At 43.6% G+C, this 15,683-nt stretch overlaps 1 protein-coding gene across 2 annotated transcripts in view; it reads right to left on the reverse strand.

Annotated features, from left to right (window-relative positions):
• EXOC4 (exocyst complex component 4) overlaps positions 1-15,683 on the reverse strand; it is a 610,394-nt gene that overhangs the window by 105,391 nt on the left and 489,320 nt on the right. The window lies entirely within an intron of this gene.

Genomic DNA, 15,683 nt, shown 5'->3' on the forward strand with positions numbered 1-15,683 from the left:
GGGAGGTTTGCTGTTGCTAAGCTGTCAGCTCCTTGACACACCAACTTATGTGGCTTGCCAGCAAACTCTTCAGGACTCTGCCAGCCCAAACCTTGCCTAGCATTAAACAATCAGTGCCCCCCAATTCCTGAGTTCTGCGGAGATGTCCATCTGCAATGCTCAGCCCCTCTGACTGTAGCACCTACAAAACCTTATCAACTTTGCCGCTCCTTTAAAAGAGACAGTACACAAGAGCTTATGACCTTAACTGGGGTTAACACACCCTCTATTTTAATCAAAGCACGCTTTTGGTTCATGGTAAAAGTAATAATAATGATAATAAATGGAGATATCCCATCTCCTAGAACTGGAAGGGACTTTGAAAGGTCATCAAGTCCAGTCCCCTGCCTTCACTAGCAGGACCAAGTACTGATTTTGCCCCAGATCCCTAAATGGCCCCCTCAAGAATTGAACTCACAACCCTGGGTTTAGCAGGCCAATGCTCAAACCACTGAGCTATCCCTCCCCCGAGTAAAACAAGTTTATGAACAAAATGACACTGATTTAAGTGATATCAAGTATAAGGATTGAAATAGTTACAAACAAACAAAAGTAAAAACACACCTGTAAGACTTCAGTCTAGCTTAACAAACTACAGCCCTTTGTTCAAAGATGTTTTTTTTACCAGTCTTTCCTCCAGCATGGCTGATTAGACCTTTAGCTCTTCTGGTGAAGGATAATTTAGGGGTTTGCTCCCCCTCTCTTTACAGTCCAGTAAGACTTTGAAATGTATCCTTCTAAAATGTATGCCTAGATAAAGTTCCTTTCCCCTGCTGATTGTAGACGCCATGATGGTCCCTCCCCTCCTGGTGATTTTTACAATGCAAATTATTTCTTCCTGCAACCTCTAATACAAATGAATAGCCCACTGAATTTGGCCCTGCCTGGTCTGAGGCGTTGGCCTCTTTCCTTTGTCTGAAGAAAACTCATTTATCAACTCTCCCGGGTCTGCCTGGTTTAAACACATTTTAGTCACATATTTCCAGCACATCTGTAAAGTTCTTTGCGGATTATCCATCCATACATAGAATCAAAGAATATCAGGGTTGGAAGGGACCTCAGGAGGTCATCTAGTCCAATCCCCTGCTCAAAGCAGGACCAATCCTCAACTAAATCATCCCAGCCAAGGCTTTGTCAAGCCTGACGTTAAAAACCTCTAAGGAAGGAGTTTCCACCACCTCCCTAGGTAACCCATTCCAGTGCTTCACCACCCTCCTAGTGAAAGAGTTTTTCCTAATATTCAACCTAGACCTCCCCCATTGCAACTTGAGATGGTTACTCCTTGTTCTGTCATCTGGTACCACTGAGAACAGTCTAGATCCATCCTCTTTGGAACCCCCTTTCAGGTAGTTGAAAGCAGCTATCAAATCCCCCCACATTCTTTTCTTGTGCAGACATCATGAAAGAAAATTAAGATCAGTGAGTTACTAATTTTCCAGTGATATGTTACAATGCCAAGCTTTGGGTAAATATCACGGAAACAGCGTGCCATATGGCATTGGGACAGTCTTAAGGTCACAATGATATTGACTAGCAATGGGTTAAAGAGCATTTCAGTTCCAGGATACTGGTTTAAATTGGATTGGGTTGATAATGGCCCAAATTAATCATCAAAGACCTTTCAATAAGCTGTATCAAATGAGATGAGGGTGCTAATTCCAGTTGTTAGCAGGCAACTGGCCACAGCGTAAAAACTGCCACCAAAATTAGTGCTCATTGACAGCGTTCAGAATTCACATGGACTTTTAATACTGTGGTTCTGAAGTTGTTTAAAAAAGGAAGTAAAAGTAAAGGATTAAACACAACCTTAACTTTGAATTTCCTGGATGTCATCAATCTGTGGGTACGTCTACACTACAAAATTAAATCGATTTTATAGAAGTTGATTTTTAGAAATCGATTTTATACAGTCGATTGTGTATGTACCCACTAAACACATTAAGTCAGCGGAGTGCATCCTCACTACCGTGGCTAGCATCGACTTAAGGAGCGGTGCACTGTGGGTAGCTATCCCACGGTTCCCGCAGTCTCTGCTGCCCATTGGAATCCTGGGTTAAGCTCCCAATGCCTGATGGGGCAAAAACATTGTCGTGGGTAGTTTTGGGTACATGTCATCAGTCGCCCCTCCCTCCATGAAAGCAACGGCTGTCAATCGTTTCGCGCCTTTTTTCCTGGGTTACCCATGCAGATGCCATACCATGGCAAGCATGGAGCCCACTCAGCTCACCGTCATGCACTTTAAAAGCTCGCTGGTGCTGTTTGCTGACTAGGTCAGACCTCAGCGCAACCAACATTCCCATTGTTATTGCTACTTGCTGTGTGCTCTATAATATCTGTCAGAGTAAGGGGGAGACGTTTATGGCGGGGTGGGAGGTTGAGGCAAATCGCCTGGTGTCCAATTTTGAGCAGCCAGACACCAGGGCGATTAGAAGAGCACAGCAAGGTGCACTGTGCATCAGAGAGGCTTTGAAAACAAGTTTCATGACTGGCCAGGCTACGGTTTGACAGTTGTGTGTGTTTCTCTTTGATGCAAACCCACCTCCTTTGTTTATTTTAATTCCCTGTAAGCCAACCACCCTCCCCCCTTTCAAAATAAAGTAACTATTGTTTTGAAACCATGCATTCGTTCTTTATTAATTAAAAAAATGAGAATGGACAAGGTAGCCCGGGTGAGGTGGGGGAGGAGGGAAGGACACAGCCAGATTGCTTATTGTAGCCACACTAAAAATCAAACTGTTTGAATGACAGCCTTCTGTTGCTTGGGCCATCCTCTGGAGTGGAGTGGCTGGGTGCCTGGAGCCTCCTCCCCGCGTTCTTGGGCATCTGGGTGAGGAGACTATGGAACATGGGGAGGAGGGTAGGCGGATGCAGTGGGGGTCTGTGTTGGAGCTGCAGGAAAGTCAGCAAGAGCAGACACTTCATCATGTCCGTTTGCTCCCCCATCAGCCTCAGCATCGCGTCCTGCCTCCGCTCTTTGCGCTCACTTAATTCTTTCCTGGCCTCTGCCACTGAATGCCTCCATGTATTAAGCTGTGCCCTATCAGCGCGGGAGGACTGCATGAGCTCGGAAAACATGTCATCACGAGTGCATTTTTTTCACCTTCTAATCTGCGATAACCTCAGGGAAGGAGATGATGGGGGAGTGTAGAAACATTCTACGCTCTACGATTCTGGGGGGACTGCATGGTCACCTGTGCTGCTGAGTTCGCCAAGCTGACCAAACAAGAAATTGAATTCAAAAGTTCCTGGAGCTTTTCACGTGTACCTGGCTAATGCATCGGAGTTCAAAGTGCTGTCCAGGCCGGTCACATTGGAGCACTCTGGGATAGCTCCCGGAGGCCAATACCGTCGAATTGCATCTGCACTACCCCAAATTCGACCCAGCAAGGTCAATTTTAGCGCTACTCCCCTCTCCAGGGAGGAGTACAGAAGTTGATTTTAAGAGCCCTTTAAGTTGACGGAACGTGGTTGGTTGTGTGGACGCATTCATTTTAAAATCGACCTAACGCAGCTAAATTCGACCTAACCCTGTAGTGTAGACCAGGACTGTATTGTGGATCCAACCTTACAGCAGAAACCCACCAACTCCCATTACTGACTTGAATTACTGACCACTGTGGACTACTGAGTGATGTAAAATGGACTGATAAAAAGGAAAAGCAGGAACTGTATAAAACAGTAGCGTATTGGTCTAATTATCAGGTTTGAAATCCCTAGATTTTCTAGAGCTAGAGGTCTGAATCCTGGCAGGGATGACTCAGCCATTAATCTTTCCAAAGCTGATAAACTGACTATCATACATTTTAATGGACAAGACTGAACCTCTAGGACCTAATTTTCAGAGGTGCCAAGCACCTGCAAGCTCCCACTGACTTAAGCTGGAGTGTGGATACTCAGCAAGCCTGGCCCCTACATCCTGACATGGGCGGATCCCATGGCACTTTTAATATTAGGGATTTAGCTGTTGTTTTTGTCTCCAGATTCATCTCCCTACCATTGTACAAATTGCTGTGTGTTTGGGGACAACCATCTTCCACCCCAGGTATGTTCTGCTGGCTTGAGAAGCACTTTGGGATCCTTTTGATATGATAGGCATCATATTAAAGTAATATGAATAAGGCTGCGAGTCTGTCACGGAGGTCACGGATTCTGTGATTTTCCGTGACCTCGGTGACTTCTGCAGCGGCTAGTGCTGGCTCAGGGGCTGCTCGAGCCAGGCAGCCCCTGGGCCAGCAGCAGCAGTTTGGGTGTGTGGGAGGGGGCTCAGAGCTAGGCTCCCGGCCATTGGGAGCAGAGGCAGCCTGCACTTGTGGTGGAAGCAGTGGAGCCCCTGCCCTGGCCCCTCTGCTGCCTAGGAGCTGCAGGGACGCAGAGTCGGGCAGGAAGCCTCTGCCAGCCCCACCAACCCTCCCCATCTCCAGCACCAGCGCGGTTCCCGGGCCACTTCCCCCAGCACCTGTGGCGCCCTGCCCAAGTTTTAGTCACGGCGGGCATTTTTAGTAAAAGTCATGGACAGATCACGGGCCCGTGAATTTTTGTTTACGGCCCGTGACCTGTCCGTGACTTTTACTAAAAATACCCGTGACTAAAACGTAGCCTTAAATATGAATCACAAAAGGGCAAGTTTACTGCTTTAAAATTCTGTTTCACATCCCGAAGAACAGTCTGCAGGAGCAGGGGGCCCTGTATCTCTAACAACATATCTGAAGTTTGTAGAGTCACTGCACGTTTTGGGATTGGTGAGTCATCTCAAGGCGACTCAAATGAGATTTCCTGCATTTGTAACATAGCCCTGGGCATTTAATTTCCTTGTTTACAAACAATGGGGACGGAGTGTTACAAAAATCCTGCAATGTATAAAAGGAGTTGTTAATAGGCTAGGAGGGAGCTTGAAGGATTAGTTCTGAGCTATGCACACAGGCAGAAAAAGAGACAGAGAGGCTGAAGCATTTGCCAATCCTTGTTTGGTTTTAGAGCTATTGGGGTAAGTTCATCTCTGGGGTAACTCCACTAACTTCAACAGAATTACCTCAGCAATGAATTTAGAACTCAGTCCTTTGTTTGCAGAGCAAAAATCTCATCGAAGCCCACATCACAGTCTCTGCAATATCCCCACAAGCCCAACTTCCTTCTCTGCATCGATGTTCAGAGTAAAGAACTGCAACGTTACCCAGCTCCATAATGCTGTTCCTCCATATTTACCTATGAGGGACAGGAATTGATTCTGTTTTGCTACTTGTCTGTGAGCTGATAAAAAGATTCAGAAAACCTCACCCTCACTCAGTACCCAGGTTATTCTTTAACCTGTACAACGTGAGCTTTAAATGGAGCTTGGCACGTACTGTGCTTTGTGGAGTGTGCTTGGGAGCTTGGCTAGCAATGTACTAGGGTGACAAACAACATTTCATCTCCTCTTACACCCAAATTGTGTTTTTGAAACAAACCACATGAATGAGGTAATTTATAATATAACTAGCTATATTTCAACAATAGATGGGTCGAAAGAAAAATATACCATTTTCCAGGCATTCTTTTTATATTGCCTCTGATATCTGTTATTATGATTATTTATACTATACAGTAGACACACGTCAGTAGCAACCTATCGGTGCTCTTTTGCTATGTTGCTCCTTAAGAGGCTGTAGCTGTTATGGGGAGTGTCGATAATGCACATTAGGGAAAGCGTTCCCAAGGGAAATGTTGCTCGTAAGCAGCAGTTGCTCTTACAAAGTCTTGCTGCAAACAAGCGTCTACTGTAATAGCTATTAGAGACTCAACTATAGAGAGGCCCCATTGTGGTAGATGCTCTACATACAGACAGTAAAAAACAGACCCTGCCCCAAAGACCTTACGATATAAAAGACAAATTGTAGTGGGTGGTGTGGGGGTGAAATAAACAAATGGCTGAAGATAAGGAGGATGGGATTAATAAGAAGCAGACATTTTAGCACAGACTAGGTGTTTGCACAATTGATAGCTAATCAGTAGCAGCAGTAATCACAGTAACACCAACTGGCTCTTCGCTTAGACATCACTTATCTTAGTTCCAGAATGCGCTTGCTACAGCTTCTAGGTGTTGAACATGATAAGAGGGAATGCATAGAGGTTAATTTAAATAAACCAGCCAAATCTCACTAAAACAGGACTGTTGATCTGAGACCTTTCACATATGTAAAAAATCAATTTAGACGCCGATATTATGATGAGTGAAGTATAAAAACTATATACAGTAGATTATATAGATCAAATCGATTAGATTAGATATATTGAATATAGAATTTGCCACGTGCAAATCCAGCACCTTGCTTTTGGCTTTGGTCTAGGTCTGATACTTCAGTGATGGGGGAAAAAATACATGTACACCTTTACCTCGATATAACGCTGTCCTTGGGAGCCAAAAACTCTTACCGCATTATAGGTGAAACTGTTATATCGAACTTGCTTTGATCCACCGAAGTGCGCAGCCCCGCTCCCCCCGCCCCCCGGAGCTCTGCTTTACCGCATTATATCCAAATTTGTGTTATATCAGGTCGCGTTATATCGAGGTAGAGGTATATATGAGTAATTATCCAATGCTTTACATAAAGGGAAACATTTCTTCCTGGCCCATGTGGCAATCTGCTAATGCCCTGGAGGATGAGTATGATTAACCGCATCTTATAATGCATAACTACAAGTTTTATTATAGCGAATGACATAAAATTACCCAGTTCCCTTAGAAAAAACAGCTACAATATTAAACGGTGGGCCAGATTCTTAGCTGGTGTAAACGGACGCCGCCCCACTGACGTCAATGGAGCGATGCCAATTTCACCAGCTCAGGACTGATCCTCCTGTGTGCCCTCCATAGACTGATCACACATCATCTGTGGAAGTATTTCCTCTGTGTTTGATTCACATTGACTTGTTTCTTGAAATGACCCCTTCTTCTCTCACTTTCAGACAACATAAAGCAATTTAACGATTTTAAAACAAAAGTGTCTACGTGGAGAAGAGAGAGCGAACGATGGTTCTCACTGGTTTCTGACAGCTGACTGCTTCTCTCCACCAACATTAAAAACACACCCACGAAAGCTTATGCTCCAATAGGTCTGTTAGTCTATAAGGTGCCACAGGACTCTTTGTCACTTTTTACAGTTAAATTAAAATACAAATTTGGCAGGAACGGAGTCTTTTGTCTCTCCAGATGCCCTCTGCTACTCACCCTGATTTTAATAAAATGGAGACATACCAGATGAAAAAGGACGGCACTGGATATGTAATGGCTATTTTTTCTGTAACATTTTAACCTTTTGTGGAAGAATCCTAACCAATATGCATTTGTCACTAGGATTACTGTAAATTAGGATGCATTTGTCCACGTTAATACAGCTGGATCTGTTAACTGGGACCGCACAAGATCTTCCATAACTCTATGGGAGAAAATGAAAGACAATGCACATACTATTGGAGAGTTACAGCTCGGATCCTGCTAACCCATCTGGTTCTGTTAATATTAAATGGCTATGATCACAGTGTAATTTTATGGCAAGACACTTCAATGAAGCCTTTTAAAAACACACTAACAAGGAAATTCATGCAGGGACCAATATTAATCTCCTCCCACTTGAAACCCGTGTATGGTGTTGAATTTTAACATTGAGCCATAGGTATAACGCATTGCTCTTATGGCACATTAAGGAGGCTTTGAAAGAAACTTCAGACTCACAAAGAGAGGAAAAAGTTCCTGTTAAGTATCACTCGCCAATAGCTATGATTGATGTAGCATGATAAGAAATAACCCCCCCACCACTAACAGTGTTTTTACTTTTAAGGTACACTTACAGCTGTGCGTAGAGTACCGACACTGCACACCCAGCCAACACAGGCATAAATAGCTGTGCAGATGGTGCGCCACGGCTGAGGCGAGTAGAGCACAGACACGCCAGAACCCTATCTAGCTCCACATGCCCACGCAGTGCCTCCCATATCTACACCACTCTTTTTAGCAGCTTAGTGTCCCTCTGCCTCCCAGCTGCTGCAGCTTTTCCCTGCCACAGTGAAAGGCTCTGGCAACTGGGAAAGGCTCTCTCCCTCGTGCCAGAGCCTTTCACTGCCACGTATTGCTACACCCCGCAGTGTGGACGCATCCTGCCTTTCACTATGGTGTGTAGCTGCTCATACCCTACAGGCCGCTGTAAGTGTAGCCAAGTCCTTCGAGTATTTTACACACATTAGCTAATTAATCCTCAAGGGGGGCTCGATTCTCCCTTACCTTAAAGCCTCTTTATACCCCTCCAGCAGTGTAAAGGAGACTTAGGGTACGTCTATACTTACCTCCTGGTCTGGCAGTAAGCAATCGATCTTCTGGGATCGATTTATCACGTCTTGTCTAGACGCGATAAATCGATCCCGGAAGTGCTCGCCGTCGATGCCGGTACTCCTGCTCGGCGAGAGGAGTACGCGGAGTCAATGGGGGAGCCTGCCTGCCGCGTGTGGACCCGCGGTAAGTTCGAACTAAGATACTTCGACTTCAGCTACGTGAATAACGTAGCTGAAGTTGCGTATCTTAGTTCGAAGTGGGGGGTTAGTGTGGACCAGCCCTTAAGGTGAGTTATAACCTTTACACTGCCAGAATGGTATATAAATAAGAAAGAGGCCCAATAGTATTAACACCCTCATTTTACGGATATGGAAATTGAAGTAGAGAGGTTAAGAGAATTGCCCAAGGTCAGACTGCAAGTTATTGTCAGAACCAGGATTAGAACTCATGTACTTCCGGTCATGCCACTGGACAGGGCCCCTCCTTTGGAAGCTAGAAATTGAAATTTGTTTGCTTACCTATTTCCCCCCTTCAAAGATAAATGAAGTGATTTGTTATCCACATTACTTGGCTGCATACACTGGTTTATTTCTATAGAACCATTCATGAGAACTGTTCTGTTACTGTGGGGTCAACGGTGAGCATTGTTTGCACTGGTTTGTCACTGCAGATTTAACCGTGAGTGCCAGGCCTGACACATTAGCTTGCTGCTGTAGCTTCACTCATGAGGACAAGAATGCATATACAGTGCTTGTCTGATTCTCCAGGGTTACTTAACTCCCAACATTATATACCCTGCTAAAAATACTACAGTATTCTACAGTGCTGATCCAGCAACACTAATGTCACATTACTGAAAGATGTAGTGTTTTCAATTATCACTGCAGAATATTGTAATATTTTTAATGGGTCTATAGAAAAAATTGCATAGGCATTGCAAACGGACCAAAAATAGGTCAAAACATTGAGTCCCCAATCCTCCTATCATCTTTAGATTTTAGATATGTAATTATAATGTATGTAAACTCTGAGCTAGGGAATATCAGAAGAATAATCTCTGCCCTGAATGTATTTCACAGGAACTGGGGCCTCTTTATAGTTTATGGCTGGTAACATACCCTGAGACACCCATTCATTTACAAATTCTTGGTTTTCTTTTCTAAAAGCTGGTAGGTAGAAGAAAAAACAAAGCAAAAACAAACCAGGGACATAGAAGTCTTGTCACCACATGCAATATCTTCTCCAAAATGCAGCAGAGAGGGGGAAAGGGACTTTGGCATTCTGAGGGTTGCAGATTATTAGTAAATTATTGCCCATCATTTATAAAGCACCTCAAGATGTCTTGGCAGTAGAAGGTGCCAGATGAGTGAAGGCTGTTGCGGCTACAAGGAAAATAAATATCATGGTTTTTAAGCAAGGTTACAGCTGAAAGGCAGAGGTTTTTAAGGTGTTATGCAGAGCGAGGCTGAAATTAAAGGCACAGGAGGACAGATTAAAAGGTTTTCAACCCATATTTCTCCCACTATTGATCCACAGCTCTGGGTTTCTGGCGTATTTCAAAGCCCCAACAGACTAAAGGTTAAATTCCATAGAAATTGGCATCTTGACATATAGTGTTTCCTTATTGATGGTTTTTTTGTTTTGTTTTTTAATTACATCTTCTCAGCTGCCCCCCTTGATGCCCAAAACTGTTAAATTCACAACATCAGGCTTTAAAAAACATTATTCATTCTTCTTCACAGCATTGACAGGGTCTTTTCAGCAGGGGGCTCCAGTGACCCATGATGGGGCACTATTCATTAGGGAGGAGCTGCAAACATATAAATCAACATGTCAGAGGAAGAAGCCCAGGCCTGACCCAGCAGGAATGCATGATACAAACAGATTTGTTCCGCTCTATGCAGCCTCACCTGTCTTCAGTAGCATACACCATGTAATAATCAATTATGCTGACAAGCTTCCCTACAAATCCGTGCAGCTTCAGTTACTCATGTGCCTCGAAGGTGAAATGCAGAGAAGGGGGCATGGTCAAAGGACAGTAGGAAGGAGGAGTAAGCTCCCTTATCAAGTGGCAACAACTCAGAATCTTGGTAGTTAAAACCTATCAGATCACTGACTCCATTCATTCCTGCCAGGGCAGGCTGGATAGTCTCCCAACAGAGGACATAGATATTAGACTGATTCTACATTCAGGTCAAGAGGAGTATGAAGCGTCACAAATCTGGACTTCCTTAATGTTCACAGGTGTTTTGATCTAGGGTTTTGATTCCCTGCTACATAACAATAAGGGCTATTGTTGAAATCCGGTTCTGAGTCTATATCCATCTGAACGCTAGCAAAGTTGGGGCTGTTTAAATCACAGGATTTTGGTTTGGGCCCAGCTCTAAACTAGGTCTTAGCCAAATGTGCAAGACAAAAGTTGCAGCTAGTCAAATCTAAAATCACATGCAAAGTTTGCTCTCTTTAGCAAGGCTGTAGGATGTGAACAGTTGCCAAAGATCTTTTTCGGCTCTCTATCCTATAACCGAACATATCCATCCTTCATTCCCCTCTGGACCCGTTCTCCATATTGCAGGGCTGGCTCTTCCCATATTGTCTCAAAATCTCTTCTAGGGTAACTGCCAAATCGCAACACCCGCGTGCCAACTGCAAGCATTTTAAGTGGCAGAGCAGGCTTACATGAAAAGCTTTTACACAGTCCCAGGGCATATGGGACATTGTTTGTTTTTTCTGTTGTCTTTTAAACAGAGAATCTCTGCTCAGCAGGTCCAAAGCTCGTCTGCTTCCAGACTGCAAGCTGCTTACTCTGCCTGAAAATAGGAGGCTTATGGGTTGCTCAACATTTTCATCATTGTAGCAAAAGTACGAAGAGGGTCTGGAGTGCGATATAGACTGTCAGCGCTTGATTCACTACTGTATTACTGCCACATTAGACTGGTATAACTCCACTGATTTCAATGGTGTTATACCAGTGCAAAACTGGAGTAGCACAGAGATGAACCAAGTCCTTGGTACTATTATTAGATATCTGCCTCAGCCGAACATTTCAAATCGGAAACAGGACATGCACTTCCTGAAAGTTCAAGGGTGCTCTGACCTGGGATTTTGGGTTCAATCCATTTTAGAATATAATAATAATACCTGGTTCTTATATAGCACTTTTCATCAGCAGATCTCAAAGTGCCTCACAATCTTTAATACATTAACCCTTACAATACCCATGTGAGGTAGGGAAGTATTATTTTTATCATTTCCATTTTACAGATGGGAAACTGAGGCACAGAGAGGCTAATTCCAAAGTCTCACAGGAAGTCTATGGGGGAGCAGGAAACTGAACTCTGGTCTCTTAGGCTGGTGCCCTAACCACTGGACCATCCTTTCCCCAGTGACAAAGATCCATTCTGGATCTGAACTTCCTCAGAATTTCAGGGTGTTTAGATTTTAGTTCAAGTTCATTTTTTAGGGTAACCTTTTATTGTTACTCCTAGTAATAAAGCACTGCATGGTAATTAAGAAGGGAGGCTATTTGAATCCGTATCATCTTTCCTTTTCAGTTGATAGCTACGGATAACTTTACCAGGTGTACAGGAAGAGCGAAGTTTTGGAAAACTAATTTCTCCATCTGGTAGGAGCATTCTGAGGGCAGAAGAAACAAATACAGGTCACTCCTATGCTTTCTATGGGAAAAGCTCAACCCCAAATATTCACAACCCACCTAATTGTTCTCTTTTTAAATGATCACAGATGTCTTCACAAGGTACACAATTTCTGTTCTTCTTCTCTCTGAGTTACTCGCCCCTCCCCTCCGATTTTCCCTGAGTCCCTTGAATGTATTATGACTTTACACAAATTGACAGGGTTTCAACAGCAGTGTGAGCTTTGCCAAAAATGTACCTTAGGCAAACAGCTTTGCATCCAATCTGAAACATTAAGCTGCGTCTGTCCAACCTCCTCCCCATCCCAACCCAGACTCTGCCACCTGGGATCTAGAAACCCAGTTTTCTGACCTGTGATGCTCTGCAACGTTAGGCTGCCAGTTGCAATTTGCATACTCTGTTGTCAATTAATAACAGTTTGTTATTCGGCAGGTGGGTGAATTATAGTGCTGTGCGGTGCTCTCGCAGCACATGATTAGGTTTTCTGGTGTTGGGGCGGGGGAGGCAGTCGCAGAAAACAGTCAAGCTGCTAAAAATCTGGACAGGTTCTTGTGATCCAATAAATATCAAGTGCTGCCAGAGCCTTGAACAGCGAACAGGGTTTTCTCAAAACCTGCTAGCGATGTACATGTAAGCACCTCCACTCGCTTTGCCAAAGTTCCAACAGTCTAACCAATGCCATGTCACTCTATCCAATTATAATATTCACGTGGCAGGACGGTACACTTCTGGGATGCAAGGCTAGGACGAGGGATATGCGGGTGTCACCTTATATGTAATTCAAGAGAGGCTGAGCCTAGGTACATGTCTGGGTGTGACCTGCATGCTTCCTGAGGCGAGGCTGAGTGTCAGTTCACACAGCAAAGCAGGGCACAGACTGGGAAATTAAGGGGGTGCAGCTGTCCTACTCTCTGGATTGCACCCTGGGAGATGTCACACCTCCACCTCCCTTTAATTATATGTGAATGGAAAATAACATCTTTTTCCACCAAGGAAAGTGTAAAACTTTGCTGACCCATAACTCCAAAATAAATGAACTCCAATCAAAAATACAAGAATAGATATAAGAACTTTCTGGCCGCAAGTACGTTATGTCTGTCTACTGTGGTATTTTGTTCTCATTGGCTTTATCCTGTGAGGGGCTGAGCACTTGGCTCCTCACTGAAGTAAGAGGGAGGTAAGGATGCTCTACACGTCTCAGCTCCTCTAAAACTGAGCCTCATTGGTTCAGACCAATGGTCCATTTAACCCAGCATCCTGTCCTGCGGCAGGGGCCAGTACCAGATGCCCCAGAAGGAATGAACAGAACAAGGCAACCATTGAGGTAGCTATCCCCTGTCATCCATTCTCAGCCTCTGGCAGTTGGAGGTTTAGGGACACACAGAGCATGAGGTTGTGTCCCTGACCCTCGTGGCCAATAACCATTGATGGACCAATCCTCCATGAACGTATCCAGTTCTTCACAACATCCCCTGGCAAAAGGTTCCACAGGTTGGCCATGTGTTGAGTGAAGAAGTACTTCCTTCTGTTTGTTTTCAACCTGCTGCCTATTAATTTCATTGGGTGACCTCTGGTTCGTGTGTTATGTGAAGGGGTAAATAACTCTTCCCTATTCATTTTCTCCATGCTTTTCATGATTGTATAGACTTCTAACATATCCCCTTAGTCGTCTCTTTTCTAAACTGAATAGTCCCGGTTGTTTTAATCTCTCCTCACATGGAAACTGTTCCATACCCCTAATTATTTTTGTTGCCATTCTTTGAAATTTTTCCAATTCTAATCTATCTTTTGTGAGATAGGGTGACCAGAACTGTATACAGTCTTCAAGATGTGGGTGTACCATGGATTTATATAGCGGCATTATGATATTTTCTGTCTTATCTATCCCTTTCCTAATGGTTCCTAATATTCTATTAGCATTTTTGTCTGCCACTGCACATTGAGTAGATGTTTTCAGAGAACTATCCAGAAGGACTCCAAGATCTCTTTCCTGAGTGGTAACAGCTAAAACAGACCCAATCATTTTGTATGTATAGTTGGGATTATGTTTTCCAATGTGCATTACTTTGCATTTATCATCATTGAATTTCATCTGCCATTTTCTTGCCAGGTCACTCAGTTTTGTAACTCTTCACAGTCAGCTTTGCATTTTACTATCTTGAGTAATTTTGTATCATCTGCAAATTTTGCCACCTCACTGTTTACTCCATTTCCCAGAACATTTATGAATATGTTGAACATAACTGGTCCCAGTACAGATCCTCGAGGGACCCCGCTATTTACCTCTCTCCATTGTGATAACTATTTATTCATACCTTTGGTTTCCTGACTTTTAATCAGTTACTGATCCATGAGAGACCTTCCCACTCATCCTATGACTGCTTACTTTGGTTAAGAGCCTTTGGTGAGGGTCCTTGTCAAAGGCTTTCTGAAAGTCTAAGTGCATGATATCCGCTTGATAGTGCTTGTTGACCCCCCCCCCCCGCCAAAGAATTCTAATAGATTGGTGAGGCATGATTTCTCTTCACAAAAGCTGTGTTGACTCTTCCCCAACATAATGTGTTTATCTGTGTGCCTGATAATTCTGTTCCTTACTATAGTTTCAACCAGTTTGCCTGGTATTGAAGTTAGGTTTATTGGCCGGTAATTGCCAGGATCGCCTCTGGAGCCTTTTTTGAAAATCAGCATTACATTAGCTATTCTCTCATCTGGAACAGAGGCTGATTTAAACGATAGGTTACATACCACAGTTAGTATTCTGCAATTTCACATTTGAGTTCTTTCAGAAGTCTTGGGTGAATACCATCCGGTCCTGGTGACTTATTAATGTTTAATTTATAAATTTGTTCCAAAACTTCCTCTACTGACACTTCAATCTGGGACAATTCCTCAGATTTGTCACCTAAAGAGAATGGCTCAGGTGTTGGAATCTCCCTCCCATCCTCTGCCGTGAAGACTGATGCAAAGAATTCATTTAGTTTCCCAGAAATGGCCTGATCTTCCATGAGTGCTCCTTTAGCATCTCAATTATCCAATGGCCCCACTGACTGTTTAGCAGGCTTCCTGCTTCTGATGAACTTAGTTTTTTTGCTATTAGTTTTTGAGTCTTTGGCTAGTTGCTGTTCAAATTATTTTTTAGCTCGCCTAATTATACTTTTACACTTGACTTGCCAGAGTTTATGCTCCTTTCTATTTTGCTCATAGAAGATATGGGTTGGAAGAGACCTCAAGAGGTCATAGTCCAACCCCCTGCTCAAAGCAGGACCGACACCAACTAAATCATCTCAGCCAGAGCTTTGTCAAGCCAGGCCTTAAAAACCTTTAAGGATGGAGATTCCACCACCTCCCTAGATCAGTGGTCGCCAAACTTTTTTTGATCGCGCACCTCTATCAGTAAAAAATTTTTGAGCACGCACCCCTGCCGCGCTGGCTCTACCATTTTTGCCAAAGAAAAAAAAAAAAAAAAAGCCGGTCGGACTCCCATCCATTCCATCTATCAAACCTTAGTCGGATTTGACTTCCAATTTTTAAAGGATGCCTTTTTGCCTCTAAACACCTCTTTTACTTTACTGTTTATTAAATTTGGGGTATTTATTTAATTTGAACCGTTATTTCAGTGTTATTAAAAAATTTCCTTTGAGCTTGCAGGCATTTCACTCTTGTGACTGTTCCTATTAACTTCTGTT

This window comes from Trachemys scripta, chromosome 1, assembly GCF_013100865.1.
Source record: "Trachemys scripta elegans isolate TJP31775 chromosome 1, CAS_Tse_1.0, whole genome shotgun sequence".
Classification (NCBI taxonomy): domain Eukaryota; kingdom Metazoa; phylum Chordata; order Testudines; family Emydidae; genus Trachemys; species Trachemys scripta.